At 38.7% G+C, this 8,587-nt stretch overlaps 1 pseudogene; it reads left to right on the top strand.

Annotated features, from left to right (window-relative positions):
• The first annotated feature begins 944 nt into the window (after positions 1–944).
• On the top strand, positions 945–1,632 carry LOC149248040 (cullin-1 pseudogene; annotated as a pseudogene).
• The last annotated feature ends 6,955 nt before the right edge of the window (positions 1,633–8,587 follow it).

Raw genomic sequence — 8,587 nt, 5'->3', positions numbered from 1 at the left:
CTGTCCTCAAACAGCTATGTCAATCTGCCACACCTGCTCTAATACAGTCCGGCCTGCGCCTTGCTCTTCTGTTGCGCTGACCTGATTTGAAACGTTTTCCTTGTACCTGCGCTCTGGGCCTGACATGGTATCTCTGCGCTTGTCAGCTATGCGTTTTATATATTCTCCCATGCAAAAATGCAAAAACGCTTCTGCCATTATTCTTTGTGCTCCAGTCTATTGTAATACTCGATACCACTCATACTGCATTGTCTCTTCCGCCCTATTCAATCGAGTCTTCCTAATATTTTAACCGTCTTATCCGTTATTCCATTTTAGCCAGCGAATCTCAGGAGGGACCGTGAAAAAGAGTTTATCAAGATACTGGCGGTCGGCATCCAACTTCATTTTTATCGCCGGGATCGGACGCCCTCGGTTGGAATCTGTCGGTTGAAACGATTAGCGCTGTGCAAAGTTGGAATCTATGGAGAAGATGCATCATTTGCTAGCCGCTTGCTTATTCCCATGTCAGAAAGTTTTGCACAAAGACCATTCCCAGCGCTTATCAATATGTTTTGAGGTTTCAGATCTCTATGTATAATTCCCAAGTCATGTAGATGTGAAAGACCTGATACAACATCCCTCATCAAATTCAACATCTGTTGAGAAGCACATCCATTATCAGTCCACAAATTTATATTCATTTTTTCACACATCATAGACACCTGCTTAATCTTCTTTATCTGTAAGGAATTAGTAGCTTCATTCTTTGCATGCATGTCATTCGTCACAGATTTTGACAGAGTCATAATAAAATCACTAAGGCTGCAGTTGCAACGCTCCAAAGCAACATAAACAAAATCTGAATCAGTTTCTACCCCATACCATCTAACAATGTTTGGATGTTGATCTGATGCAATGAGATTTAGCATGCAACTGCTCAACACATTTCGAGGCAGTCACGCATGCCGAGGACGAATTTGAGAGGTGGCCGTATGTATATCAGCATCTTAGCGTGTGGAGGCTCTTTTCTCTCGTTGTTTTGCGGTGGAGGATTTTATCTCGGTCTTTTTATTCTTGATAGTTTCGAGCAATATCGGAGTTGTGGAAGGTTTTCCTTGTGGACGTTTGGTACCCGCGCTTGCTCTTTCACGGTATTCGAAGCGACGAGCCAGTGTTGACGAATACATCACTGTGACGCTGTTTCCAGCATTAAATGGCGACTATGGTGAGTTCACGTTGGAAGAAGTTGCTAAGATTTGGGAAAATTATAAGTTGATACTTCAATTGCTGTCAAATCTGTTTAATTATTTGGATCGCTACTTCGTGCGAAAAGAGTCTCTGCCTTCACTGACTCAAGTTGGAATCATGACCTTCCGTGAGCGGGTCTATCAGTCACTGATAGTTATTGTGACGGATGTGGTCATTCGTCGGATTGATCGAGAGCGCGATGGAGAGGAAATTAACAAAGCTCCGTTGAAAAGCGTTGTCGATATTTTTGTGGAGACTGGCCTCGATTTGTACAAGAGTGGCTTTGAAGAAATCCTGTTGGAAAACATGCGAAGTTACTATTCCAGAAAGGCTGAAGTCTGGATCTCAGAGCTTTCTTTACCAGAATATCTGATAAAGATTGATGTGTCGGAGTTGCGATAAGAATATGAAAGAACTCGGCAGTGTTTTCATCAGAGATAGGTGTAGTATTGAGATGCTGGTTTATAATCGACCCTGTGTTGGAAGCTGAAAGATCCATAATATGTCCTTGTTCTTCATGGCGTTTTAAATGCCCTTGCTCAGCCAGCTTAAGATTAGAAATTATTTTCTTATTGTTTTCAACCAAAGTTGATTTGATCCCTGATGTCATGGATGCTACTTTTCGCTTTTTCCCTGTAAAATGGTTGTCTCTATCAATGGAAGTATCCCCTTGACCCTCTAGCGGCATCTCAAACTTCATATCCTTATGCAGTGGGGTATTTTCTGAAGCAGCATTGTGTTCAAATGCTCCATAATTGGACGCTGATGTATCAATAACCATGTCTCCAGGATGAATAGTTCGATTCTGACCAAAGTGCTTTTCCAGTGCATCAAATATTTCCTTTGTGAAATTTGCTGGTAATTTCTTATCTATGCGCATTATGTTCAAATTTGTTGGTACTTTCCAAACTGATCAAATTTGCGCCCTTGAAAGAGCGAGGCATTAAAGTATTTGTAAGGGTGGCAAATGAGTTCCTGAATATCTCGTGTGGAAAATGTCCATGCTAAGAACGCTTTTCTAGCTACAGGAGGAACATGACCAGAGATATGTGCTCCACAATCTGAGTTTGAATTGGAATTATTATCCATGTATGTGAACCGAGAAGAGCAAGAGGCATCCTGTACTGCTGTAGTAGATGAAAGTTCTTCTGGTTTGTTGATCATAAAGATCCTCTTTTTGACTTAGTTGTAAGCTTTTTTTGACATCAAGCTCACCAGTTTTATTTCCAACAATTCTCTTTGCTACCAGTGGTTTTTTAACTGAACTTGCAATAGCTGGAGGTGGAAGACCTACTTCAGCTTTATAAGGAACTGCTTGAGAGACATTGCTGCAGTTTTTTGATACTCTATAAAACTTATATTCAAGAGACAGTGTTGATGAGCTAACGAAATTGGGTGTCAGAACTTGGTCTATTGTAGATGCTATTACTGAGATTATATGTCTATATCAAGTGTTGAGATATAAAAGTTTTTTAATAAGAATGAATCTGCATTATCTAGTTTGTTGACTCCTTGCAAATTTTGAGAAAGAAAGAATTATAGTATTGAATGAATACTTAAGTTGCTTTCTGGTATACTTCAAGACTTTCTTGGCCTACTGTAAAGCAATTCAAGTTGATCCGGTTTCAGCATCTTCGAATTCTACCTGTTGCTTCTTGTTGCACACTGATCATTTGCTGCACACTTATAAGGATATTGCTGTGTACTGTGAGTGGGTATTACTTTTCTGCATTAAGTAATAGTTTTGATCAGACATTGAAGAAAAAATGGCCAGAACCAGTGAAGTATTACAGTTCCTTAAAACTCTGATATTATCTACTGTTGATGACACATTACAAATCAGCAAAGGATCTCTCTCAGAAATTCAGACATGTCTACAAAATGCACAGGAAAAGATCGATTTTTTGCAGCTTGAATCACAACTACAGCAAGAAGAGCTACATCAAAATAGACATCATTCTGAACCTGTTTTTGTTCAGAACATTGAGACAACCACCCATCAGCAGCATGTTAATATTGTTAAAGTTCATTCAGATCCAGTACCCAATAAAGCAGCAATTGTACATGCAGATGCAGAAACTCAGTCTGCACTTCCCAAGCCCATCATCAGACCTTGGGAACAGCTTGTCCACAACAAGCACAGAACTGGTCTTGGATATGACAAGGACTTGTCCTTTCATATTCCAGACTACTCAAAGCCCATTCAGTTTCAGAGTGCTGGATTCATTGATGACAGTTCACCTGCTCCTCATGACAGTTTAGCTTCAGCTGTTCCAGACTCTGCCCCTCTTCCACAGCAACAGCAACAACAACAACAACAACAACAACAGATCATAAAATGCCAACACTGTGACCGAGTTGGCCATTTGAAAGATCACTGTTTTGATCTTCATCCATGTAAGCACTGTCATAAAACTAGCCATTCTTCACACAGATGCTTCAGAAACAAATGTCCTGCAAGAACAAAGATTCATCTTGGATGGATCGCTTCTTGGCAATGGGCATCAACAGCCAAGAAGATATTCCAAACGCATGTTAGAACTTGTTCTAGAGTATTGAACAGTCTTGCAGTTGAGTCTTCTCCATCTTCTCACCTTGTATCTGACAGGGGGGAAATGATGGTCATCTACAAGCCTCAAAGTCACATCAAGCGAGCCTGAGCCACAACCTGCCACACCAGTTTCAGAGTTGTAGCCAGAGACAAAGATGCCCGTGAACATGCCTTCAGTTGGCAATCTGGGACACTTCCTCTAGCAGAAGACTTCAGCTTCTTGCCAGTTTTGGAAGAGTTCCGGGAACAAAATTGAGAACACTTCCTCTAGCAGAAGACACCAGCTTCTAGCCAGCTTTGGAAGAGTTCCAGGAATTGCATTAAGCATTCCAGAGTTGTTGGTTATCCTTAAACCATCACAGGTTGAGACTTCCCTTTTCAGGTTAAAGTTTTACCTTTATGTGGGGTGAGACCTCTCTTTTATGGTTGAAGGTTTCCCTCTTTAAAGCAATAGGATCACTTCCTCTAGTAGAAAACTTCAGTTTCTTGCCAGTTTTGGAAGAGTTCCGGGAACTGCACTAAGCGTTCCAGTGTTGGTGGTCATCCTTAAACCACTGCCCTTTATACCAACATTTCATAGAGCACATTCAGCCTAGTGCTGCCATGCATTTTTTTCACATTTTGTATTACAACTCTCTTCTTGGACTCATACATAACCCTTCGGATTAAGGGGGGGAATGTTGGACACCTAATCCTAAATGGGTTAGTGTGGAAGTCGAATGGACAAAAGCAGTCCAAGAGACCTTGGGATCTGAAACCCAAGAGTCACGTATTGTACTATAAATGTATATCTCATGTTAATAAGAAAATGTATTGCATGATTTATCCTTCATATTCTATGTTTTCCATGTGTGTTTTAACGGTTATCATGATCCATTTTTACCTTGAAGTGTCTTCCCATTAGGTAGGGTCGCCATTTCTTAAGTGCATGTAGTATTGCCAACATTTCCTTCTCATAAATAGCTTTGTGTAAAAACTTTCCCTTGATTGGATGACTTTCAAAAGCAATGGGTCTTTCATCTTGCATTAAAACAACACCAATTCAAATTCCTGAAGCATCACATTCCACAATAAAGGTTTTTGTGAAGTCTGGTGTAGCTAAGACTAGTGTGTGGCACATTGCCTCTTTAAGATGTTCGAAAGCCTTTGTTGCTTCTGGAGTCCATGAAAATGAATCTTTCTTCAATAATGTTGTTAGAGGTGCTGCTATTCTCCCATAATTCTTAACAAACTTGCGATAATACCCCGTCAACCCGAGAAATCCTCGCATATGCTTTATGGATGTGGGGATTTTCCATTCCTTAATGGCTTTAATTTTGTTAGGGTCTACCTTAACTCCTTCATGAGATACAATATGACCCAGATATTTTACCTCTTGTACTCCAAAGAAACATTTGGATATTTTTGCATATAATTGTTTCTCCTCTAATAGTTGTAGCACCTTGTCAACATGTTCAACATGATCCTTCCAAGACTTGTTGTAAATTAGTATATCATCAAAAAATACTAACACAAATTTTGTAAGGAAGGGTTTGAAAATGGAATTCATCAAACTTTGAAATGTAGAAGGTGCATTGGTAATGCCAAAGGCATGACCAAAAATTCATAATGACCCTCATGAGTTCTAAATGTTGTTTTCGAAATGTCTTTAGTCTTCATTCTGATTTGATGATATCCTGAACAAAGATCCAACTTGGTGAAGTAAATTGATCCATGCAATTCATCCAGTAATTCATCAATGACAGGAATGGGAAACTTATCTTTAATAGTGAGCTTGTTGAGCTCCCTATAATTCGGACACATGCACCATGATCCATCCTTCTTGTGCACCAATACTACTGGAGCAGAGAAAGAACTTTGACTAGGTTGAATTATACTAGCCTCTAGCATTTCTGCAACCATACGTTCAATTTCACTCTTTTTGGCACATGGATATCTGTACGGCCTGATGTTTGGAGGAACACTTCCTGGAATTAGATGAATAGAATGATCATGATCACGAATAGGTGGGAGACCTTTGGGAGTCTCAAATACCTTAGAATGATTGTCCAAAACTTTTTGGAGATCTGGAGAAATAGATGATTTCGATGTGGAAACATCTAGTGAACATAATTGTGTGATTACACCTATTTGTTCCTTTTTTAGAAGCTTTGTCATACCGTTAGAGCTGATTATCTTTCCTGATTTCCCTACAATACCCTTTAATTCAACTTCCTTTCCTTCCACAGAAAATTTCATGAAAAGTTCTTGAAAATTAAAAGCTATTGTACCCAAGGATTGTAGCCATTGGACTCCTAGTACAACATCAGCACCTCCCATTGGAATGGAAAGCATTGGGCTAGTCAATAGATATTTTCCCATGGATAGCTTGATATTATGGCACTTCCCAGAGCAATTTATTGCTCCTCCATTTGCAACCATCACTTGACACTCTGGTGCTAGATATAGGAAGCAATTCAATTCTTTTGCTACCTTACAATGAATAAAATTGTGGGTACTTCCTGAATCAATCAACACTATTACCTTTTTCTTCTTGATTTGTCCTTCTATCTTGATGGTTTGAAGAGTGGTAATTCCAGCCAATGCATTACAAGATATGGTTGGATTCATTTCTTCTTTATCTAGGCTTTGTTCCTGGAGTATATCCTCTTCTTTTGACTTTTCTTGCTCCTTTTCTTCTTCCTCTTCACAATCCATGTAGAATAATTTCTTCTCAGCACACTTATGACCTTTAGTGTATTTTCTATCACAACTGTAACAAAGCCCTTTTGCTCTTTTTTCTTCCAATTGTTGTGGTGTCAACCTTATAGGTTGTGGAAGACTAAGGGCAACAACACTTCCATCTTTATAGTTGTGAGTGGTATGCTTCCTCGTTGCCATAATTTTGCTTTCCATTTTTATTGCTAACTTGAATGCCTTCTCTAATGAATCAGGTTCCCAAAGGCGAACATCATGTTGGATATTATCCTTTAAAGTCCCTATGAACACATCAATCTTATGCTCCTCTGGAATATTTTTTACCCTTATGTTCAATTTTTGGAACTCCTCAATGTGCTCCATTATTGAACCCTTTTGTTTGAGACTTATCAATTGGCTAAAAAAAGTGTTGCTTTTTTTATCCTCATAATGTGCTGTCAATTCTTCCGTAAAAATTGCCCAAGTGATAATTTGTTTACGAGAGCAAAACCATTGATACCATACAAATTGATTTGGTTCCAAATATAAAGTTGCAATACGTACCTTTTGTGTGTTTTGCACATTATTGAGATCGAAAAATTGCTCCATTTGTAATATCCATGTGGCGAGATCCTTGCCATCAAACTTCCTCATATCGATTTTGGCAATATGGTGGGTCTTCAATCCAACATTAGAGTCTATGAAATCATGATTAACATTTCTTTTGTTCGCATCATGAGTTTCCTTTACTACCCTTTCACCATTAGTAAGTATTTCTTGAAGAAAATTTGTCAAATCTGTCTTCAAATCTGCCATGCCCATCTTCAAATTTGTGTTCAAATCTATCTTCAAATTGTCCATCTTAGCTTCCATGCCATTCATCTTGGCTTCCACACCATATATCTTAGCTTCTGTTAGCTTTTGTGAGAGTGACATTTGTTGCACTTGGTATTGTAATTTTGATATATCATGTAGCATTTCTTCCTCTTCATCATGAGTCATGCTAGAGCTTTCAGGTTGCTTACTAGGTGTTTGCATTTTCTTTCCTTGGGGCATCAGTTACTGATAATAGTGATCTACTATGCCCTTTGAATTACTGATATGAGAAATTTCAATCCGCAAATATAGCGTGAAAAGCTCTGAAATTCGGATCCTAGGTTCAGTGCGATTTCCTTTCAAATGGGTTTTTTTTCGCTTCTGAAACGTCGCAGAAAAAAGTTATAGCGAAAATACCACGATGACCTATTTGGAGCACCGAAACCCTAGAATCCAAAGGCTCTGATACCAAATGTTATGAAACCAACTCACAAAAAGATAGAAAAGATAGATCAATGCCTTAGAATTCAGTCTCTTCGAGGGGGAAACCTCTTTTACATTACACAAATGAATGATTCCTTGATGATTCAAATGAAAAAGCCTCCTTTCTATATATAGGAGTCTAAGGAGTCACAATATAACCCAGCCAACCTAACAATAATAATATAAAGGCACAAAAATAACAATAGAGGGATTCTATGGGGCATAGTAATAACAATATGGGGACAATAGGGGCACAACAATATTAATAAGGGATACAACTACAATAGTAATGGGGTAATCACTAGTATTATAGGGACCTAACAGCTAGCAAATTAGCTTCTACACTAACAATGAAAATTTGCATTTCTTCTAATGTTGGGGGGTTTCTCTCCCTAAGTTGGTGTGACATATCTGTATCAAAACCATCAGGGAACTTTATTAACACTAAGTCAGCTGGAGGTCTAAGGTTAATTAGGATTTCATTATATATATTATTGAATCTAGTGCAGTAATCTTGAACAATTTCATTAGGTCCTCTCCTAATATTCTCATATTCTGAAAGGATTTGTAAAGGATTCTTTTTCTTTTCCCACCTATCAATAAACAACCTTTGGAAATTTTCTAGGTTTTCTATGTGATTGGCAGGAAAGGCTTTAAACCACTTCTTGACATCACCCGTCAACGATTGGGCAAAGAGTCTCATCTGGGCATCCGCTTCATCTAATTCATGTAGTTCAAAGAAGTCAGACATCTTGTTTACATGTTGCTGGGCAGTGTAGTGACCAATAGCATCAAACAAGGGAATCTTACTCTGATAATCCGCAGGCATAG

Source organism: Pinus tabuliformis, chromosome 7 (genome assembly GCF_031772625.1).
Source record: "Pinus tabuliformis cultivar Carrire ecotype Pingquan chromosome 7, CPIR1, whole genome shotgun sequence".
In the NCBI taxonomy this organism is placed as follows: Eukaryota; Viridiplantae; Streptophyta; class Pinopsida; order Pinales; family Pinaceae; genus Pinus; species Pinus tabuliformis.
This window is presented reverse-complemented; position numbering and strand designations above follow the sequence as displayed.